At 35.7% G+C, this 22296-nt stretch overlaps 1 pseudogene; it reads left to right on the top strand.

The window, feature by feature from the left end:
• The first annotated feature begins 764 nt into the window (after nt 1–764).
• LOC107502603 lies at nt 765–21418 on the top strand (annotated as a pseudogene).
• Nucleotides 21419–22296: the final 878 nt, after the last annotated feature.

Genomic DNA, 22296 nt, shown 5'->3' with positions numbered 1-22296 from the left:
GCCGAGGAGATGGCCAGCCTTACAGCTCTAACTGCTTCCCCATTTCCCAGTCCCTTAGCCGAATGGGACTCCAAGTATTCACCTCAAGAAGAAGCCTGATTTAGGACTGAAGAGGGGAGCCTCCTCCCTGGTGGATGGTAGAAGTTCAAGGACGAGCGAATTGCAGTCCTGGGCCCCTAGCCCCAGCTTTTGTCAAGCAGTTTCGCCAAAGGATTCACCTTGGTCACACTGCCCTAGAAACCACTCTGGGCTGGTACTTCTATGTCCCCTGGCTCTCTAGTGTCTCCTGAATGGTGTGTGAACAGTGTGAAGTCCATGCTGGCAACAACCCCAGGAAAGGGCCGTGTGTCCCACCGGGGGTCCAAAGTGTTGGTAGCACCCCCTTTGAGAAACTCAAAGTAAACTTCACTGAAATGCCTCAATCATGGGGCCTCGAGTATTTCTTGGTCTTTGTATGCACCTGATCTGGTTGGGTAGAGTCTTACCCCACCCGGACTGAGAAGGCCCAAGAAATAGCCAGACTGCTCCTCTGAGAAATTGTTCCACAATTTGGCCTACCAATTACCATTGGCTCAGATAACAGATCAGCCTTTGTAGCAGAAATAGTGTAGCTACTAGCCAATAATTTAAATATTAAATGGAAATTGTATACTGCCTATTGGCCACATAGTTCAGGACAGGTGGAACGCATGAACAGGACCCTTAAGACTTAGTTGTGAAAACTATGTCAGGAGACACATCTACATGGGGATGAAGTCCTTCTCATGGCACTATTGAGAATCAAGTCGGCCCCCACCAAGAAGACTGGGTTCTCCTCCTACGAAATCCTATATGGGCGGCCACCACTACTCATCAAAAGACTACAAGAAGACCTCAAGGAAATTGATGACTTGACTCTGAGACAACAACTTCAGGCCAGAGGGACCACTTTCCGGACTCTCAACCAATGGGTTAGGGAAAGGCTCCCCGTCATATTAACCACTGAAGTTCATCCCTTTAAACCAGGAGACTCCATCTTGGTAAAAGAGTAGAATATTCAGCCCCTAAAACCTTTGTGGAGAGACCCCCTTCATGTCATTTTGTCTACCCACACTGCAGTTAATGTTGCTTAAATAACACCCTGGATACATCACAGCATACTTAACTTGCAGCTTCAGAGTGGGAATGTGTTCCAGACTCTTCTGAGCCCCTCAAAGCAACCTTCTGGAAGAAAATACTGACTGCACTGACAGACCAAGGGTAAGACATTGGCCCCGCTTTGGTCACACCAGAAGTTGACCAAGCTATGCATGGCAGAAGCCTGAGGACAATGTCTCTTCAGGATGGGACTCTAGTAGCCTCTTTGAAAGCTGATTCTCCTCTTTTTGTGGCTTTAAGATCTTAGTTGGGATAGTACTCCTCTTCCTCAAGACCTGCCTCCTCCTCGCATGACTATTGCCTCTTGTTATCTGATCAACTATCTCCCTCATAGAGGTTGTAGTAGAAAGAAAAACTGCAGCAAAAGTCCTCACGATATGGAGGTACCAGCCCCTAACCAAAGCATTATAAAAGAAGAAGAAGAAGAAGAAGGAGGAGGAGGAGGAGGAGGAGGAGGAGGAGGAGGAGGAGGAGGAGGAGGAAGAGGAGAAGGGGGGAGGAGGAGGAGGAGGAGGAGGAGGAGGAGAAGGAGAAAAGGAGAAGGAGAAGAAGAAGGAGAAGAAGAAGGAGAAGAAGAAGAAATGATGCTTTCTGACCCAGGCCTGGGTCCAGGAATCAAAGAGGGGAATGTGGCAGCCTGACCCTGCCTGGCCATTTCCTGCTAGAACAAGTTTATTCCTGACTGCCCCCTGCCCCCGACCCTCATCCCAGGACTCTCCGGCCGATGTCAGTTTTCTCATAATTTTCCAACTAATCAATGTTCTCCTTCCATCTATCTGTAGCTGTGTAGGAATGCGGAAGTATGAAGCTGTATATAGCTGTCCACCATGTTACAATGGAGGCTCGGTGTTGGATAAGATTCCCCTGAGCTGATGCCGCCATCAATAAATGCTGCTTCCTGCTTATAGCCTTGGTGTCCCATCTCTCTGTTTGAGAATCCTGCAACAAACTCAATAGAGGCTGAAAGGAATGAAGATTGAAGAAAATAATTTATCTGTCAAATTCTGGTAATAAAAATCATGAGATTTTCATAATCTCCTTGAAAAGTTTTGATACTATTAATGTACTGCAATAAAATCACAATACTAGAGAACAATGAAAAATGCTAAATTTATTTATTATTATCTTTATATTAAGTTTATTGAGGTAACATTAGGTAATACAATTATATAACTTTCAAATGTACATTATAATTTGACATCTGTATATTCTATTGTGTGTTTACCACCCAAACTTCAGTTTCCTTCAGCTACCACATATTTCATCCCTTCTACCCACTTCACCCTCCCCCTAACTCCCTATAGTTGATCCCCTTTAACCACCTACCTACCCTCTCTTCCCCCACTCCCTACCCTTTGGTAACCACTAGTCTATAGTCCATGTCCATAAGTCTCTGTTTGTTGGTCCTTTGCGTTTGTTGCTTTTAGGTTTATATCCCATATTAAAGTGATATGTTATTTTCAACTTTTTCAGTCTGGTTTATTTTGGTTAGCATGATTATCTCGAGGTCCATCCACGATGTCACAAATGGCAGTATTTCATCTCTTTTTATGGCTGAGTAATATTCCATTGTATATATGTACCACAGCTTCTTTACCCAATCCCCTATCGTAGGACATTTCCGTTATTTCCATGTCCTGGCCACTGTGAATAATACTGCTATGAACATCAGTGTGCAAATATCTTTTCGGATATGAAGTTTCAATACTTTGGGGTAAATATCTGGTAGAGGGATTGATGGATTATATGGTAGACCAATTCTTAGTTTTTTAAGGAATCTCCATATTGTTTTCCATAGTCGCTGCACCAATTTGCTGTCCTGCTAGTAGTGTGTGAGGGATCCTTTTTCTTGGCATCCTTTCCAACATTTGTTATTACCTGTCTTGTTGATTGTAGCTATTTTAAGAGGTGTGAAATGGTATCTCATTGTGGTTTTGATTTGTATTTCCCTAATAGCTAACGATGTTGAGCATCTTTTCAAATATTTGTTGGCCATTTGTATGTCCTTAGGGAGAAGTGTTTGTTCAGGTCCTCTGCCCATTTTTTGATTGAATCCTTTCTTTTTTGTTGTTATTGAGTTATATGAGTTCTATATTTGGGTATTAGGCCCTTATTAGGGGTGTTGCTTGCAAATATATATTCCAATTCAGATGGCTCACTCTTTACCTTGCTGACAATTTCTTTTGCTGAGCAGAAGCTTTTTAGTTTGATGTAGTCCCATTCATTTATTTTAGCTTTTACTCCCTTTGCCTTTGAGGTCAAATTCATGAAATCCTCTTTAAGTCCACGTTTAGTTCCTATGTTTTCTTCTATGCATTTTATTGTTTCAGGTCTTATATTCAGGTTAATCCATTCTGAGTTAATTTTAGTGTGTGGTGATGGACAACAGTCTAGTTGTATTCTTTTGCAGGTGGCTTTCCAGTTTTCCCAGTACCATTTATTGAAAAGGCTTTCCTTGCTCCACTGTGTGTTTTTGACATTTTATCAAAAACTATTTGCCCATATAAATATGGGTTTACTTCTGGACTCTGAATTCTGTTCCACTGGTCTGTGTATCTATTTTGCTGCCAATACCATGTGTTTCGATTACTGTAGCTTTGTAGTATAATTCGAAGTTGGGCAGAGTGATGCCTCCAGCCTCGTTCTTTATTCTCAGGATGGCTTTAGCAGTTTGAAGTCTTTTGTGTTTCCATACAAATCTGATGATTTTTTGTTCTGTTTCTTTAAAAAATGCCAATGGCATTTTGATGGGGATTGCCATAAATCTGTGTAATGCTTTAGATAATGTGATCATTTTAACTGTTGATTCTTCCAATCTAAGATCATGAAATATCTTTCCATTTCTTTGTATCTTCTTCAATTTCTTTTAACAGGGTCTTCTTGTAGTTTTCATTACATAGGTCCTTCACATTTTTGTTAAATTTATTCCTATGTATTTTATTCTTTTTTTTCAATTGCAGAAGGAATTATTGTTTCCACTTCTTTTTCTGACACTTCATTTTTAAAGTATAGGAACGCTATGGATTTTTGAATGTCGATTTTGTATACAGAGACTTTACTGGATTTGCTTATTGTTTCTAGTCGTGTTCTTGTGGAACCTGTAGGGTTTTCTATCTAGAGAATCATGTCATCTGAAAATAGTGACAGTTTGACTTTTTCGTTTCCTATTGGGAGTCCTTTTATATCTTTCTCTTGTCTGATTGCACTCTCTAGGACCTGCAATGTTATATTGAGTAACAGTGGTGATAGTGGACAGCTTTGCCTTGTTCCTGATCTTGGAAATTTTTTAGATTTTCACCATTAAGTATAATGTTGGCTGAAGGTTTGTCATAAATGGCCTTTATTATGTTAAGGTACTTTCCTTCTATAATGAATTTGTTAAATGTTTTGATCATAAATGGATGCTATATTTTGTCAAAGGCTTTTTTCTTCATCAATTGATATGATCATATGATTCTTCTTTTTTAATTCGTTTAAGTGGTATATCACATTAATCAGTTTGCATATGTGGACCCTGGGATGAAGCCTGCTTTATCAATGTGTATAATCTTTTTAATAGGTTGCTGTATTCAGTTCTAGTATCTCATTTAAGATTTTTGCATCTGTGTTCATGAGAGACATTAGTCTGTAGTTTTCTTTTTTTGTGTTAGGTTTACCAGGCTTTGGGATTGGGGTAATATTGGCCTCATAAAATGAGTTGGGAAGTGTTGCCTCCTCTTTGACTTTTTAGAAGAGTTTGAGGAGAATATGTATTAAATCTTTGAATGTTTGTTAGAATTCACTGATGAAGCCATCTGGTCCTGCACTTTTACTTTTTGGTAGATTTTTGATGATTGTTTCAATTTTAATACTGCTGATCAGTCTACTTAGATTTTCCAGTTCTTCTTGACTTAATCTAAGAAGGTTGTATTTTTCTAAGTAGTGGCCCATTTCTTCAAGGTTATTAAATTTGATGTTATATACTTTTTCATAGTATTCTTTTATGATCCTTTGTATTTCTGTGATATCAGTAGTAATTTCCCCCTCTTTCATCCCTGATTTTATTCATTTGTGTCCTTTCTCTTTTTTCTTTAGTGAGTCTAGACAGGGGTTTGTCAATTTTATTAACCTTCTCAAACAACCAGCTTTATGTTGCACTTATTTTTTCTATTTTTTTTGTTTTCAATTTCATTTAATTCTGCTCTAATTTTGATTATTTCTCTCTTTTTGTTGAATTTAGGCTTCAATTGTTCTTCCATGTCTAGTATTTTAAGATGAAATGTTAGGTTGTTTATTTGGGCTTTCTTGCTTTCTGAGATAGACCTGTAATGATATGACCTTTCTTCTTATTACTATTTTTGCTGTGTTCCAGAAGTTTTGACATGTTGTACTATTATTATCATTTGTTTCTATGTATCTCTTCATATCCCTTTTCATTTCTTCTCTGACCCCGTTATTGTTCGTTAGTATGTTGTTTAATCTTCATGTATTTGTGTTTCCTCCTACTCTCATTTTACAGTTGATCTTCAGCTTCAAAGCATTATGATCAGATATTATGGTTGGTATGATTTCGATCTTCTTATATTTGTTGAGGTTAGTTTTGTGTCCCAGCATGCGGTCAATACCTGAGAATGTTCCAAGTGCACTAGCAAAGAATGTATAGGCAGCTGTTTTGGGATGAAAGGCTCTGTAAATGTCAATTATGTAGTCGCTCTAATGCGTCATCTAAGGATGTTATTTCCCTGTTGAATTTCTGTTTGGATGATCTGTCCATATCTGACAGTGGAGTATTTTGGTCCCCTACTACAATAGCATTTTGTTTGTTTCTCCCTTTCATTCTGTTATTAGTTGCTTTATATATCTTGAGACTCCTTGATTGGAAGCATAGATATTAATAAGTGTTATGTCTTCTTGGTGCATGATTCCTTGTATCATTATGAAGTGTCCCCCAGTAATTTTCTTTACCTTTTTTTTTATTTTGAAGTCTATTTTGTCTGATATTAGTACCATTGCTCCAGCTTTTTTTCTGAATCATTTGCTTGAAATATCATTTTCCACCCTTTCACTTTGAGTTTATATTTGTCTTTGTAGCTGAGATGTGTCTCCTGGAGGCAGCATATGGTTGGGTTTTGTTTTTTGATCCATTCTGCAATTCTGTGCCTTTTTATTGGTGAGTTCAGTCCATTTTGGTGATTATTTAAATATGAGGTCTTCTTATTGCCATTTTATCTTTGCTTTGGTAGCTCGGTGTTTCCATTACTTCCTTGTCCTTGTGTTTGTTTTTTTTGTTTTGTTTTGTTTTGTTTGTTTTGTTTTGTTTTTGTTTTTGTTTTGTTTTTGGATTGGCTTTAGTTGTAGGTTTTCCCTCTGGATCTTTTTTATGTTATATACTTCAATATTGAATCCTCTGTGTGTGGTTACCATTATGAATATGTAAAGGATAGTTATATATATATATATATATATATACAGTTGTCCATTTTCTTCTGTGCACGCATTATCTCCATTTCCCTTTCTGAATTTGGATCTTTGAATCCTCCCCTTTTCAGTCATTGTTTCTCAATTTGTCCCTATGTATGCTGAATGTTCATTACTATCTTGTTATAACAATTCTCTTACTATTATTTATGCTCACAATGCCCTGTTCTTGGTAAGGGTTGCACTCCTCTGCTTCTATTTGCCTGCTAGTCACCTTATGCCTAATTATGTGTTTTGTTTTTTGTTTTGTTTTGTTTTGTTTTGTCATTTTGGAGCTGACCCCTTTCAATATTTCCTGTAGTGCAGACCTCATAGTAGAGAATTATCTCATTTTTTATATGTCTGGAAATGTCCTAATATCTCCTTCATATCTAAAGAAGAGCTTAGCTGGATGCATTATTCTAAGCTGGTAGTTCCTTTCACTTAATAGTTTAAACATTTGATTCCTTTCTTTCTGGCTTTTAAAGTTTGCACTGAGAGGTCTAAAAATGATCTAATGGGTTTCCTTTATAAGTCACTATTTTCTTGTCCCTGGCTGCACTGAAAACTCTGTCTCTGTTGTTGATTTTTGATCATTTTAATACAATGTGCTCTGGAGAAGGCCTTTTTGGGTTGAGATAATTGGGTGTTCTGTTGACTTCTTGAATTCCAAGATCCAGCTCATTCCTTAGATTTTGAAATTATGGTCAACTATTTGTCTGAAAATGCTTTCTAGTTTCTGCTCTTTTTCTTCGCCTTCGATAATGCCCATTATTCTTGTTTCCTCTCCTAATGGTATCAGCAAGTTCTTGAATTTCTCTTTCATTATTTTTAATTCTTCAGTTTTTCTCTTCTCCTTTCTGATTTATTTCTAGGCTTTTGTCTTTGATATCACTGATCCTTTCCTCCATTTGGTCGACTCCACTTCCCAAGCTTGCTATTTCATTTTTCAACTCTTACAGTGTGTCTGTGTTTTTTTTGTTTTTGTTTTTGTTTTTGTTTTATCTCTATAAGATCTATTCTGTTCTTTTTGAGGATTTCAATCTCCTTGCTCTGTTTATCAGGTGTTTATTTCAATTCCTGAAATTGTTGATATGACTCGTTTCCAATATTGCTGAGTTCCTTCCGAAGTACCATCCTGAATTCTTTGTCATTTAAATTGTATATTTCTAAGTCCGTAAGTTTATTTTCTGGAGATTTGTCTCTTTCTTTCTGAGATACCGTGTCACCTTTGTTGTTCATGGTGTTTAATGGACTATTTCTCTGCCTGGCCATTAATGGAAGTGTATTCTGTTGTTTTTGAAGAAGGAAGATTTATTATATAAAGGTCTCTCTCTAGCCTGCTGCTAAGAAGGCACTTTCTTTTGGTTTCCAGTAGGTAGCATCTAAGCCTATTGGAATCCTACTTCATATAAAGCCTTAAGAATGCCTTTTTATTTTCTGATAGATATTTAGTCACACTCGCTACCCTCTGCTTCAGTCCCTGTCAGTGTTAGCAACAGTTTCTGTAGCATTTGCTCAGATTCCCCTGGGGATCGGGGGTTTTGTTCTTGGAGAGTATGGGGAAAGGGCCCCTCTGGGTTGGGGTTTGGGTACTGCAGCTCACCCTTGAGTTTGCTTTCGTGGATGGTAAAAATCAACTGTTGTTTTTCTTCTGTCCAGCTTCTCTGATTTCTGCCCTGATGACTGGGCCCTGCCTCCAGCCGGCCATGGGGAGCTCACAGCTTTCCCAGGGAGGGCTGTTCAGGGATCTTGTGGCTCCTTCTCCTTTCCCCCTCCTCCTACGAGAGCTCCAGTGGCTGTGAGAGGCTGCTTCTCTATTTCTCCCAGTCCACTGCCCAACACCCGGGTTCTGACCTGTGGTAGCTCTTATGCGCAGATCCCATGCTCAGACATGCTGGTGTGCAATTTGGGTGTTTTTGTTGTGTTTTAGATGTTCAGCTTATTGTTGTTTCAAAGGGAAAGATCTTGGGACATCTCTCACTCCACTATGTTTCCAAATATCCTCTTTACTATGATTTTTAAAGGAATTTTACTTACTTTGTCAAATCCTGGTAATTAAGGTCATCAATTTTTTTTTTTTACTTTTTCACTTTATTTATATTGTGGGATGATGAAGAGGTAACTTTCTTAAATCTGTAAACATTAGCTTTTTTTTTCATGATGCCTGGAGAAGTTTTGGACGGAGCTGGAAGTTGAGGAGAAACTTGGGTGTTTTGGGAAAAACTATAATGTAAAGAGAAGTACCTTGCGAGTTCATATAGCTTATCTTTTTTGAGCTAGATTATATAATGCCTCTATTACATCCATTTAAGACCATAATGAACTTTTTTTTTTTCCTTCTCATGGGGAAAAAAAAAGTTTATTGAAAGGTAGTAGAAAAAGAAAGGAGTTAATGAAATGAATTCAAATTAAGTGAAACATAATCATTCCTTTCTGTCTTTTAGAGGTGTTGAGAATAGTTACAACTGTATCTGCTCTAAGTCTGAGCAAGGCCTGGTAGGGAAACATGTTCTACCTCAGCCTCTTCATGGACTGATGAGAGCACCCTGTGTTCGGAGTCATAGAAAGGTTTACTTACTCAATCCCCCAACATATGAGTAAGGACAGAATTGTCCAGAGATTTTATTCATCTAGCTAAACCCATCTTTGTAAAAATGATTATGGAAATCCAATTACTCTAGAGTTTTAAAATGTATCCCAAATATACTATGCAGACTTCTTTTTTAAATTTTATTTTATTAGTTTCAAGTATAATTGGTTATTCATTCTAAAGCAAGTACATTGGTTAGACATTTGTATAGTTTATAAAATGAACCCCTAATTGCTCTTTCTCTCCTCTGGTTTTCCACCTAGCCAATACGTTAATGCTAACTGCTCCTCATCCCTGTGACTATCTATCAACTACTAATTTGTACTTCTTTAACCTTTCATCCCATACTCTCAGCTTTCTAGTTCCCCTCCACTCTGGCTGTCACCAGATTGTTCTCTATATTTATGAGTCTATTTTTGATTTGTTTGTTCTTTTTGTTCCTTAGATTCCACATAAAAGTGAAATCATATGGTATTTATCTTTCTCTGTCTGACTTATTTCACTCAGCATAATAACCTCTAGGTCTATCAATGTTATTGCAAATGGTAAGATTTCATTTTTTTAATGGTTGACTAATATTCCATTGTATATACAAACCATAACTTCTTTATCCAATCTTCTGTTGATGAGCATTTAGGTTGCTTCCATATATTGGATATTGTAAATTGTGCTTCCATGAATATTGGGGTGCATAGATATTTATGAATTATTGCTTTGGTTTTCTTTGGATAAATACCCAGAAGTGCAATTTCTGGTCAAAAGGTATATCCATTTTTAATTTTTTGAGAAACCTCCAGACTGTTTTCCATAGCAGCTGTACCAATTTGCAATCCCACCAACAATGTAGGAGGGTTCCCTTTTCTCCACATCCTCACCAACACTTGTTGTTCTTTGATTTGTTAATGATAGCCATTTCGAAAGATGTCAGGTGGTATCTCATTGTAGTTTTAATTTGCATTTCTCTGATGATTAATGACCTTGTGCGTCTTTTCATATACCTTTTGGCCATCTGTCTTTCCTCTTTGGAGAAGTATCTGTTCAGGTCTTCTGTCCACATTTTAATTGGATTGTTTGTTTTTTTTGTTGTTGTTGAATTGTACTAGTTCTTTATATACTTTGGATATTAATGTCTTCTCAGTTTTATCATTAACAAATATCTTCTCCCAATCAGTCAGTTGTCTTTTTGCTTTGCTGTAGTCCCTTTTGTTTATTTTTTTTTTAATTTTGTTTCCTTTGCCTAAGGAGATATGTCTAAAAAGAAATTGCTAGTAGCAATATCAGAGAGATTACTGCCTAATGACTATTTCGGACCCTGTGAAAAAGAGACTAAAAATAAATTTCAACTTATCTTCCAATGATATAAAATTGTTCTTTATGGTGCTTGTGCCAAACTCTATGTAGGATCTCATTTGTCCTCCTTTGATTTCAGCATTTGATTTGTACCTAGTTCAGCCACTATTCAAAATAATCTTTCATAAGTTGAGTGATGAGATCTGAAGTCTTACAGAATAACACATGCATTATCATTTTCTAATATATTGTTTCATGTTCAAGTAGTACTCTTATGTATAGAATAAACTATCTCTGTATATCAGTTTTCTGTGTATAAGAAGGTTGATTTTTTTTCTCACAGCAAAAATGGCAAAATATATTTCATCATAAAATAGCTGTTCTAGTTTTATATTGTATTTGAATGGTGAATAATGTAGGCCTATGAACTGAAAAGAATTATAATAGCATCTTTGAATAGTCAGAAGCTAAAGAAAGCAAATTTTAAAAAGGAAAGCATGACAATAAAGAATTAAGATGATGTGAAATATACTAACATTCTATTCCAAATCAGTCATTTAGGCTCACAAAGATGATGTTGATTATGATGACATAATTATATTCAGCTAAAATGTCAATTCCAATTCATTTTCTTTTATAAATAAAAAAATCATATTTCTTTCTTTTCCTAATAGGAATAGGACTATTTAAAAATAGGTCTTCTTGCTAATCTACTTCTAATAATCTGCTTTAGAATGAATAACCAAATAGTCATTCTTTCAGTATCAAAGTTTTCACTGGATGCTTTGACATCTATAGAAGACTGATAATACTGGCTGCATGGCATGCTGTCCTTGGAACTGCTGGAGTTAGGGTTATGGTGTATTTCAATATATATTTTAGATATAGCCTGGCAAGAATTTTTCTCTTACTCTATTAAGGTCCTAACCTATCACAGTAATTTGTCCTTTTTTGGACAGACACTATTCATTATGTAAGAACAGAGTATGAAAACAGCTGAACTCTTCAAAAAGAGTCAATTTCAAACACAATTCTCGTAGCTTGGGACTCCTCTAGACTGTGTCCAAAACCTAGAAACAAAACAAATGCTGCTCCCAATCTGTTATGGAGATCAAACTTAGTATCTGAAACAGAAAATAATGCAAATATGAACTATAATAACTTGCCAAATTATGTGAGAGGGGAACCAGTACAGCTTATGAGACTGTCTCCCTTACCAACTCAGATAATATGAGGGTATCCAAAGAAGAGCAAACAAATCCAAATCATAGAAGATAAAATGATTATTGATGGGAAATTGTTATGTTTTCTTAAAGAGTTAACTTTTAAAGGGCATTCCTCCAAACCATGAAATAAATATCTTGTTTTCATAGCTAAATTGGAACTATTGAGAGAGAGTCCAGAATGGTGAGCTTTGTCTTTCTGTTTGTTATGAAAAGCAGACACGCAAATGCCTGACATGAAAGAAAAACTTGTTTCTGTCAAATACATTCTGCTCAGGAAGAGTGCATCCATGTGAAAATATGACCCCTATAACGCTGCCAAGTTTAGCAAAATCTAAGGTGAGCTGTCGAGGAAGTGCTAAAGCAGCTTTAACTCACACACCCAGTTTTTAAAGGCTTTCAAGAACAATCTCAAGGAAAACACTTACAACACTCTTTTGGTAATTCCCCTCTCTTTCTGACTTCCTTTGTCTCAATTTAGACACTAAATAAATATATTGTTCCTTAAAGAACTGAAAACATGGTTAACATGTAAGTTATGCTTTTTAACATTCTAGTTTACATGTCCTGGGCACTAAAGTTTCATGTTTGTCTATATCCATTGTAAACTTAAAATAAATGTCTTCTTCAGCAAATATGAGTTTGCAGGAACTCATTTTACATGATGTCTTTATAGCCTTTTGTTTATGACTTCTCTTTAAAAAGCCCAAGTTAAAATATTACATATGGGAAACATCAGTGTTTTAGCTTTATGAATTACCTTAATTTTGTGATGAAATGTATGATAAAATTCCTAAAATAGTTTGTTAAGTTTCAAAACTTTGTGCATCATGAAGATTATTTTTGGTCATCTGTAATTTTATTTTTCAAGGTTGCAGAGAGTTGTATATATATATATATATATATATATATATATATATATATATATATATATATTTAATTACCCTAATTTTTTCATTTCTTAAAAAACACATACAATGTAAGCTTCAAATTGGAGCTCAACATTTTTGATCAGAGTTTTGGTGTACTTGTTATAATGGTTTGGAGAATATATATAGCTACAGTTAAAAACTCATATGTTTTCAGGGGCCTGGCAGGGAATAAAAATTAGTGATGCTATCTGGTGTAAGAATAAATACAGATAGTTCCCAACTTACAATAGGTCACCTTATATATTTTTTTTATTTTACAGTAGTGTGAAAGCTATAAACATTCAGTAGAAACTATACTTTGAATTTTGAATTTTGATCTTTTTCCCAGGCTAGCAATATGTAGTACTATATTATCTCATGATGCCGGGCAGCGGCAGCAAGCTACAGTACTCAGTCAGACATGCAGTCACAAGGATAAACAACTGATACTCTACAGTATACTGCATTGACAGCATTTTTTGGACATCGTATTTTGTATTTTCGCATCCCATCATATCTACAAAATGCCCAGCTGTGTCTCCTGCTTCTGGTGAGAAGGGGAAGGCAATTACCCTTGAAATGAAACTCAAGATAATTGCCCAATTGCAGACTAATGTAAGTGTCTTGAGCATGTTTAAGGTAGGTGTGGCTAAGCCATGATGTTAGGCAGCTTATGTTTGTTAAATGCATTTTCAACTTACAACACATTCAACTTATGATGGGATTTTGGGGAAGTAACCCTATTGGAAATTGAAGAGCATGTCCATCTTGAAAGAGGAAACAATCATGATCTTCCATTTTCCTACTTTTTCATTGAGATACAGCTACAGCTTTTTGGTTTGTTTGTTTTCCTTTGAATTACTTTAGGAAAAACAACAATGCAAGCAAAACAAGAAATAGCAACTATCAATTAGATTTAAATGTGTCAATGTACAAGTTTTGACCATGTATTATAACAATTGTTAAGCTTTCCAAACACTGTGATAACAGGCACACAGCACCATCTATGAAATACTCTTACCAAAAAGTTGACCCTGAACCTAATTAATTCTATGGAGTTAATTTTCATTTACAGAAATATAAAGGATAGGGGAACAAGTAAAATAACATCTCAAGGAAAGATGCACACAAATCTAGAATGGGGATATTCCATAAGAACAACTGATGTGGTTTCTCCAGCAAGCCAATGGCAGGGAAAATGAAGGTGAAGAGAAGATGCTGCTCTAGATTCAAAAAGACCAAACAAGAACATCAATCAAATGATAATGTGGATCTTAATTCAAATACACATACTTAAGCAATCAAGAAAATTTGATAATAGACTAAATATTAGATAATAAAAATATTGTTAATTTGGGGGTGGGCATGATAATGGCATAATGGTAATGTACGAGAGTATCCGTGGTTCTTAGAGATGCATACACAAGTTCATAGAGGTGAAATGATGTGGTGTCTGGGATTTGTCTTTACTACTTAAAAAAATGAGAAAAAGCAAAAAAAAAATCTAGATGAAACAAGTGAGGCAAATCTTGATAGTGATAGAATCTGGTGATGGCTATATGGGAATCCATTGTACTATTTTCGACTTTTTTTGTTTGAAATTGTTCATTTACAAATTTAAAACTATAGGGAGTTCTAACTCTCCAGGTATGATAAAGATTCTACTTGACAACTCTCTACCTACACCCCACTGAATAAAATAAATATAAAACCTGGGAATAAAACAAAAAGCAAATACCTGAATGTACTAGAGAGTGAACAGAAGTGTCTGCTGGGTTAGCAGTGCAAGTTCACATAGAGGAAGGGAGATAAGTAAATTCCTAACTTGGCAGTTTTGAGCCTGAGACTAACTGCAGTCCACACCTGGCTGGGGTTATTGTAGGGAAAAAAACTGTTTCTGATGTGTGAAAAAAGAAAATTGAACCCAGAAAACTGTGAATGTTGAAGAGAATAGGGGAATCCTGCAAAGGAAAGAACCAGAGAGCAGATCTCCAAGGTCTGTCCACCCACATATCTGACTGACCTCTGAATCAGGGAGGTATGAAAAAGACTAAAAGCCTCCCAGTTAAAGACTAACACTAGACTAAAGGTTGCAAACTGACAATTCATGGGTAATTCCTGCATATAGACACATTTAAAACCAATCTGAATGGAGTTTGAAGTTTGAAGTTCAAGCCTAGCATCCCCATCTCCAAAAAAAAAAACTGAGAAAAAAAGAAGACAACATTCATAAGGAAAAAATAATAGAATCCAAAATCTCCACAATTTAACATTCAAACTATCAGAATACAGTAGAAACTTATAAGGTATATAAAGAGCCAAGAAAATGGGACACATTTAAAAGAGAAAAAAATATATTTTTTAAACTTTTTATATAAAAATAAATTTTACTTTTTAATTTTTGGGTGACTCCAGGATGAATCAATTGTTATAATTAATATACAACAATTTCAAAGTGGCTTTAATAATCATCTCAATGAAGTAAACAAAACATGGTTTCAACAAGTAAAAATTGCAGCAGAGAAACAGCAAATAGAACTAAATGGAAATCTTAGAATTGAAAAATATACTTTCTGAAATTGAAACTTCAGAATAGACTTAACAGCCAAATGGAAATGACAGAGGAATGAGTAACTGAACTTGGAAATAGATTGATTAAAATTATCTAGTGTGAAGTACAGAGAGCAAAAATATTGAAAAATAATGAACTGAGACTCAGAGAACCAACAGGTGATATTGGATGATTTGATATTGTGTAAATGTATTACCAGAAGATGAGGAAAAACAGAATGGGACAAAAAAGAAGAAAGAGAGAAAGAAAGAAAGAGAAAAGAGACAAGCAGAGAAAGAGAGGAAAGAAGAGATCAGCGAAGAGATAGAGAGATAGAGAGAGAGAGATCACAACTCCCGCAAGATACGATACTCGCTCTCTCACGCTCTCTCATCTCTCCCCTCCCTCCCGTAACTCCTCCCTACCTCCATCCCTCCCTCCCTCCCTCCCTCCCCCATACCTCCCTCCCTCCCTAACTCCCTCTCTATCTCTCTTTCCTTCCTTCCTTTCCTATCCTTCCATTCCTTCCTTACTTCCTTCCTTCCGGACTTGAGAAGGAAGGAAGGAAGGAAGGCAGGCTCAAAATTTCCCAAATATGTTGAAGCAGAAATCTGAAGATTCAAGAAACTCAATGAATATCATGCAGAATAAACAAAAAGAAGCTCATGCCAAGGAATATCACAGTCAAACTATTGAGAGCCAAAGATAAAGAAGCAATCTTCATAACAGCATGAGTAAGACAACATGTAGGGAAGGAAAAGTGGCTCAATTAACACTTGACTTCATAAGGAAGGAGGCCAGGAAAGAATGGAGAAAAAAAATTAATGCTGAAATTTAAAAAAAAAAGTTAATTCATTACTTTATACCTAGCAAAAATATAGTTCAAAAATGAATGGGAAATAAAGACATGTTCCAGTCAAAGAAATCTAAGATAATTCCATCACTAGTATACCTGCATTACAAAAAATGCTAAAGGAAGTTCTTTAGGTCGAAGGGAAGTAATACCAGATGGAAACTCAGAACATCAGAAAAGAATAAAGAGCAGCAGAGATGGCAAATATCTGGGTGAATTGAAAGGGCTACTTTTTTTGCCCTTTTCTTCTTTGCTTTATAAACCGTGTAACTGTTTAATGCAAAATGATATCATTGTCTTGTGGGCATCTTAATGTATCTAGATATAATACAACTATAATAGAAGGAACATTATTAACTGTAAAGGGACTATAAAATTTATGGATTAATAATGTAAATCCTAAGGAAATAATGAAGAAATAAAATGCAAACAATTATAGGTAAACATTTATCAGGAAATAATAATGTAATTCTAAAATATTTGAATAATTCAAATAAAAGCCAGAAAGAAGAGAAATGAAAAACAGAGGACACAAGTTGAAAACAAAACAAAACAAAATGGTAGATTCAAACACATATCAATAATTACATTAAAAATTAATGAACTGAATACTCCAAGTAAAAGGTAGAAATTGTCAAAATGGACAAAAAAGATAACAAGACCCAATTATATGCTGTCTAAAAGAGGTACACTTTCAATAAATAGACATAGGTTGAAAGTAAATGGATGTAAAATGATATACTTTACAAATGGTAACCATAAGAAGACCAGAATGGCCATATTGATCAGATGAAATAAATTTCAGGATGAAATATATTATGAGAGATAAAGAAAATACATTTCATAGTGATAATAGTTCAGTTCATCAGGAAGATGTAACAATTATAAATGTATGTGTCCCATTAGAGAGCTTCAAAATACATCAGGCAATAAGTGACAAAAGTAAATGTCAAAATAGATCATGAAGACATAAAATGTAATCATAGCTGGAGAATTTAGTAGTCTGTTTTAGGTATTTATTGCATAACAAATTACCTTAAAACTTATTAACTTAAAACAGCCAACATCTATTTCAGTTTCTGTGGATTAAGAATACCTTTTGTCTGACTCTCACAAGCTTAGTCAAGGTGTTGGTTGAGGCTGTGGCTATCTCAAAGTTTCACTGGGGATGGATGTACTTCTAATCTCACTCTCATGACTATTGACAAGCCTCAGAAGATCCAATTCAACGTTTACTCATGTGGCTGTTGGCAAGAGTTAGGTCCTCACTGGCTGTTGGCCAGAGACATTGGTCCCTTGCCACATGAGCTCCTTCATGGGCTACTCTCCCTATGTTAGCCTGCTTCCTCAAGAGCAAGGGCAGAGGAATAGAGGGGGTCACAGAGGGACTCTGAGCCCTTCTTCATATGCCCCACTGTAGATAAATTCTTTCATTTGACTGTATTTTTGACTTTCTATATTTCTGTCTTTACATATTGTAAATTCCTCAAAAGAAGAAACCATGTCTTTTCTTTATGGCATCCCTCCCATTCTACCCTTCATTGTTATTATTTCTATAGTGTTGAAGAAATTTATAGCAGTCAACATATTTAATGTTACTCATGGCTTCAGGAAAGGCACCCTGGCATGTGCCAAGCTGTCTAACTAGAACACTAATGTGAAATAAAAGAATAAACTGTACCATCCTAACCTGTCTATAGTTAATTTATGAAGTTAGAATTTGCATAGTGACAGCCTAACTATTTTAGGATACATTTTATTTATTTTAATTGTTCGATTGGAGTTGATATTCAGTATTATTTTGTATTAGGTTCAGGTATACAACATAGTGGTTAGATATTTGTATAATTTACAAAATGATCCCCCAATTAGTCTAGTACCCACTTGGCACTATACAGAGTTATTACAATATTATTGACTATATTCCATATGCTTTACTTTATATTCCAAGACTATTTTGTATCTACAAATTTATACTCCTTACTCCTTTCACCTTTTTTGCCCAGCCTCCCAACCTCTTTCTCATCTGGCAACACTCAAAATGTTTTCTGTATCTATGAGTCTGTTTCTGTTTTGTTTGTTCATTACTTTTGTTCTTTATATTCCACATATAAGTGAGATTATATGGTATTTGTCTTTCTCTGTCTGACTTATTTCACTCAGCATGATACCCTCTAGGTCCATCCATGTTGTTGCAAATGTTAAGATGTCATTTTTTTTTGTGGCCAGGTAATATTCCATTGTATATATGTACCACATCTGTTTTATCTAATTGTCTATTGAAGGATACTTTTCTAAGTATAACAAAGGAAGTAGTACTTGAATTAATGGCTCCAGGTTTTTTGACCTCCTGTCACCGCGTAATTATGCTATGGAAGAGAGCTAAGGGTACCTAACAATAGAAAAGGAGATAGTGAATTCTCATACAGCTCTATTTATTGGAAGTTGTATGATGGCAATACAAGAACCACATGAGTCTCATTGCTCAGGGAAAATTAAAATATAATGTATGGAGCAAACGCTCATATAGCATTGATGGGTTCTCTGTAGCAGATCTTCTCAACCTGTGAATTTTGAAAATGGGAGCCAGATAATTTTCATTGAGGAGGAAGGGCAGAGACTGTCCTGTGCACTGCAGGAGGTTTAATAACATCTGCGATCTTTACACACTAGATGCCTTGTAGCTGCCAGCCCAATTGAGAGAACCAAAAGTATTTCTAGACATTATCAAATGTCTCCTGGGGGGCAAAATCACCTCCCTTTGAGAACCACTTACCTTGACAGTACTTTTCAAACTGAGAGGTACATCCTTTACTGGGTACTAAAATCTATTTAGTGGGTACCAATCTATATTTTTAAATGAAATAACATTTAATAGAAAATATCAGAGTACTTAGACTGTAGTACACAAAATATTGTGTGTGCTGTGTTGCTATGTAAAATCCTTTCTATCTACAAAAACACAAATATGCTTTTATGTCTAAGTAATATGATGTGAATGAGTTGTTTCTTTTTGCTATTTGGAAAAAAGTAGCACATTGGTTTGAAAACTTGGAAGGAATTACAGAAACTCTGACATTTGATGAGATATCAAAACCCAGATTGACTGTAACTGGTTTTCTCTCATTTATTTCAGAATTAAAGGATTCCTCCAGACTCTTGTCATTATGCTGTTCTTGCTCTTCTCCTACAGGTCCCTTCTTTTCCTGATGATGCCCCTTAATTCTTCTATATAGTTTCAATAGAAACTTAATGCGGATTGCTGCTAAAAAAAAATAATAATAATAAAATAAGTTTGAAAGCATCTATACCCAAAGCACAGCTCAGAGCACTAAAATAAAATGGCTGCTTTAAGATCATGGACTTTATCCTGGCTAATCTAATAGTTTATGATCTCAGTATGAACCTTTATCCAAGCTTGACCAGGCCCCACTATGCCCCTTATAAATATGCTCATGCTTTCCCGTCTTTATGCCTTTTCTCCTACAGTTCTTCCTGAACTCATATATTTAATTATATTACCCATATTTCAAGGTATCTCCAAGACCTCTGTGAAATAATACCTGACATTCCAGGACAAAATAATCCCTTCCTACCCTGAACATCTTTTGTACTTTTTGTACAAACTGTAGAAGCCCTCTTAAATGATGTGATTTGGAATCATACTTAGGAGGTTACTATTTAAAAATTAGTGAAATATGTGACATATCTTAAACATTTTGCCAAAACATAAATAATACAAATGTGCATTAATTTGACAATCTTTTCAAGTAAACATCAAGGCTTTTTCTTTGAGAACTTCTCTGTTGATAAAAGTTTTGTAGTTAGTTATTATTTCAATTTGTTTATTTAAAATAAAGAAAAATGTGAAGACTTTTGTAAATAAATCCAAGTGCAGAATTTTTCAGATTTTTTCCCTGCTTTGTGGCTATTTTCCCCAATTTGACAACTTTTTAAAAACAACTAAACTTTATTCATTTCTTCTGAAGCATTCGGCTTCATTTTCATAAACTGACTCTTGTTAAGTATACAACCAATAGAGCAGAGGTATGTGGGTACCCCAGGGCATTCTGGCTGTGAACATCCAGTGTACCATGGGCATTAGTCAGTGGATGAGGGGAATGCATGGCATGAGAAGGACAAGTACTAGTAGCGATTACCATTTTCATATTTTCTAGATTCTTACCATATCAATATTGCCCCAAAGAAGTATGGCTAGTGAAGGAGCAAGGGAAATAATTGCTCATGCTTGAGATCTGTCTCCCAAAGTAGCACCTTATCAACACTTTTAAAGGTAATAACAGCACATCGACTTAAAAATTGCTTAGACCATTTTTCAAACAAGCTGTTGTGAAATAACTTTTAAAACAATTTTCAATCAATTACAGACTGAAATCTTATAAAATGCAATAAGAATGATTGGAGTAAATAAAAAGAAAAAAAAACACAAAATACAAGCCCTAATTGTTTTATCATTATATTCAACATACATAAAATTATTCCGTTATATTGCTATAAAAGTTTCTAAATGAATACTCTCAATTTCTGTACTTATCTTAGGCTGTTAACAGTTTAGGGACAGGTACTGGTCAAAGAACTTCGCTTAGAGTAGACTTAGAATATAATTACAAGACTTTAGGGGAAGTAATGTGACTTATGCAATTGAAAAATCAGTAGTGAGATTGATGGAGACTTGGATATGGCACCTGTCTTCACATGCAGGATGTTTTGGGGAAGGGTTCAGTGGGCAAACAGTGGCTTTTGCCAGCACTTCTGTCTGGGAGAAAGTTTCACTTTCAGCCCTTGCTCTGAAGCCAGACAATTCAGTTCCTCCTTGTATATCCCTGGCACCTCTTGAGCTGCTTTCCCAGTGCTGGAGCTCAGAGCAAGGTTGTTGCTCAGAGTAAATTAAGTCACTACACAGATGCAATAAAGAATTTGAAAAAAAGCAATAGCAATTGATTCAAAGTACAACAAGGCCTATGGAAGAATGGGGTTGGTGCTCACCTCAATGAATAAATTTGAAGAAGCCGTTACAAGTTATTAAAAGGCATTAGATCATGGTCCTGAAAATTATTCCTATAAGTCAAACCTGAAAATTAAAGAAGTTAAGAGAGGAATCCAGTCCTACAGGAACTGGATTGAGTTTTGACATGGCTAGCTTTATAAATAATCCAGCCATCATTAATATGGCACCAAGTTTAATGCAGAATCCTCAAGCTCAACAGCTAATGTCGGGAATGATGACAAATGCTACTGGGAGACCTGCTGCAGGAGTTGGGGCCTAACTGACCTGTCTAGCCTTATCCCAGCGGGACAGTTTTTGCTCAGCAGATACAGCAACAGAATCCTGAAATTATAGAACAACCGAGGAAACACATCCAGAGCAGATCATTCAGCAGTAGCACTGAAGACCATTCCTGACTTGACTCAGGGACCCTAGCTCAGACTCAAATGGTTATGTTTCTAAAGTGCTTACTATAGATAGTAGCCAAAAAGCAAAAAACAAAAACCTAAACAATAAATCTGTCTAGAAAATAGATTTATCACAGATTTGATCATAACATGACTTTTTTTTTTTTTATAAACAACAGCTCTTTCACCAAATGCTGCTTTCCACTGATTAGTAGCCTTGTTAAGTGCCAGTATAGCACTGAACAGGGTACAATTTTCAAATTTTCATCATTATAGTTGTACATTAGACTTAGCAGCAGAGTATATTTATTAACACTAAAATTGTTTATTGGTGAGTTCTCTAGCTCCAAATTCTTTAAGCAAACATTTTTGAAAGAGGAGATGAGCAAGAGGAAAGGTTTCTCATGCTGGGTTAGGAGAAATGTACTTGCCACTGAGCAGCATGTCTGGAGAGAAAAAAAAATTGTTGTTTAGGTTTAGCTTTGATAGTGCTATCAATAATGAATATATATTGCAGGGGCCAGTACTATCTTTAATGCTGTTTGTTCTGATGTGTGACTGGGAATCTTAGGAGCTAGTGGAAAGGAGCATTTTGTGGAAGGGCTGTTGTTTTGAAAAGAAAAAAATAGACACCGTGAATGTATAAAAAGTGAAGGTAGGTAGGATGCTCAGATTTTCTGCATAGTTCTTAACTATTCTTGCCTGCAGTTTGGTATCGATAACTTTAGCATGGCCATTTATGCTAATTACATAGTAAAATACATTTAGGAATCCTTAATGGTACTGGTTAGGTCAGTTGTATAACTATTTAGTTTAACTAGCACAATTTCCCCAGTGGTGACCTTACCATGGAAACTCTCAAATATACCTACATTTAAATAAGCCAA

This window comes from Rousettus aegyptiacus, unplaced genomic scaffold, assembly GCF_014176215.1.
Source record: "Rousettus aegyptiacus isolate mRouAeg1 unplaced genomic scaffold, mRouAeg1.p scaffold_m13_p_9, whole genome shotgun sequence".
In the NCBI taxonomy this organism is placed as follows: domain Eukaryota; kingdom Metazoa; phylum Chordata; class Mammalia; order Chiroptera; family Pteropodidae; genus Rousettus; species Rousettus aegyptiacus.
This window is presented reverse-complemented; position numbering and strand designations above follow the sequence as displayed.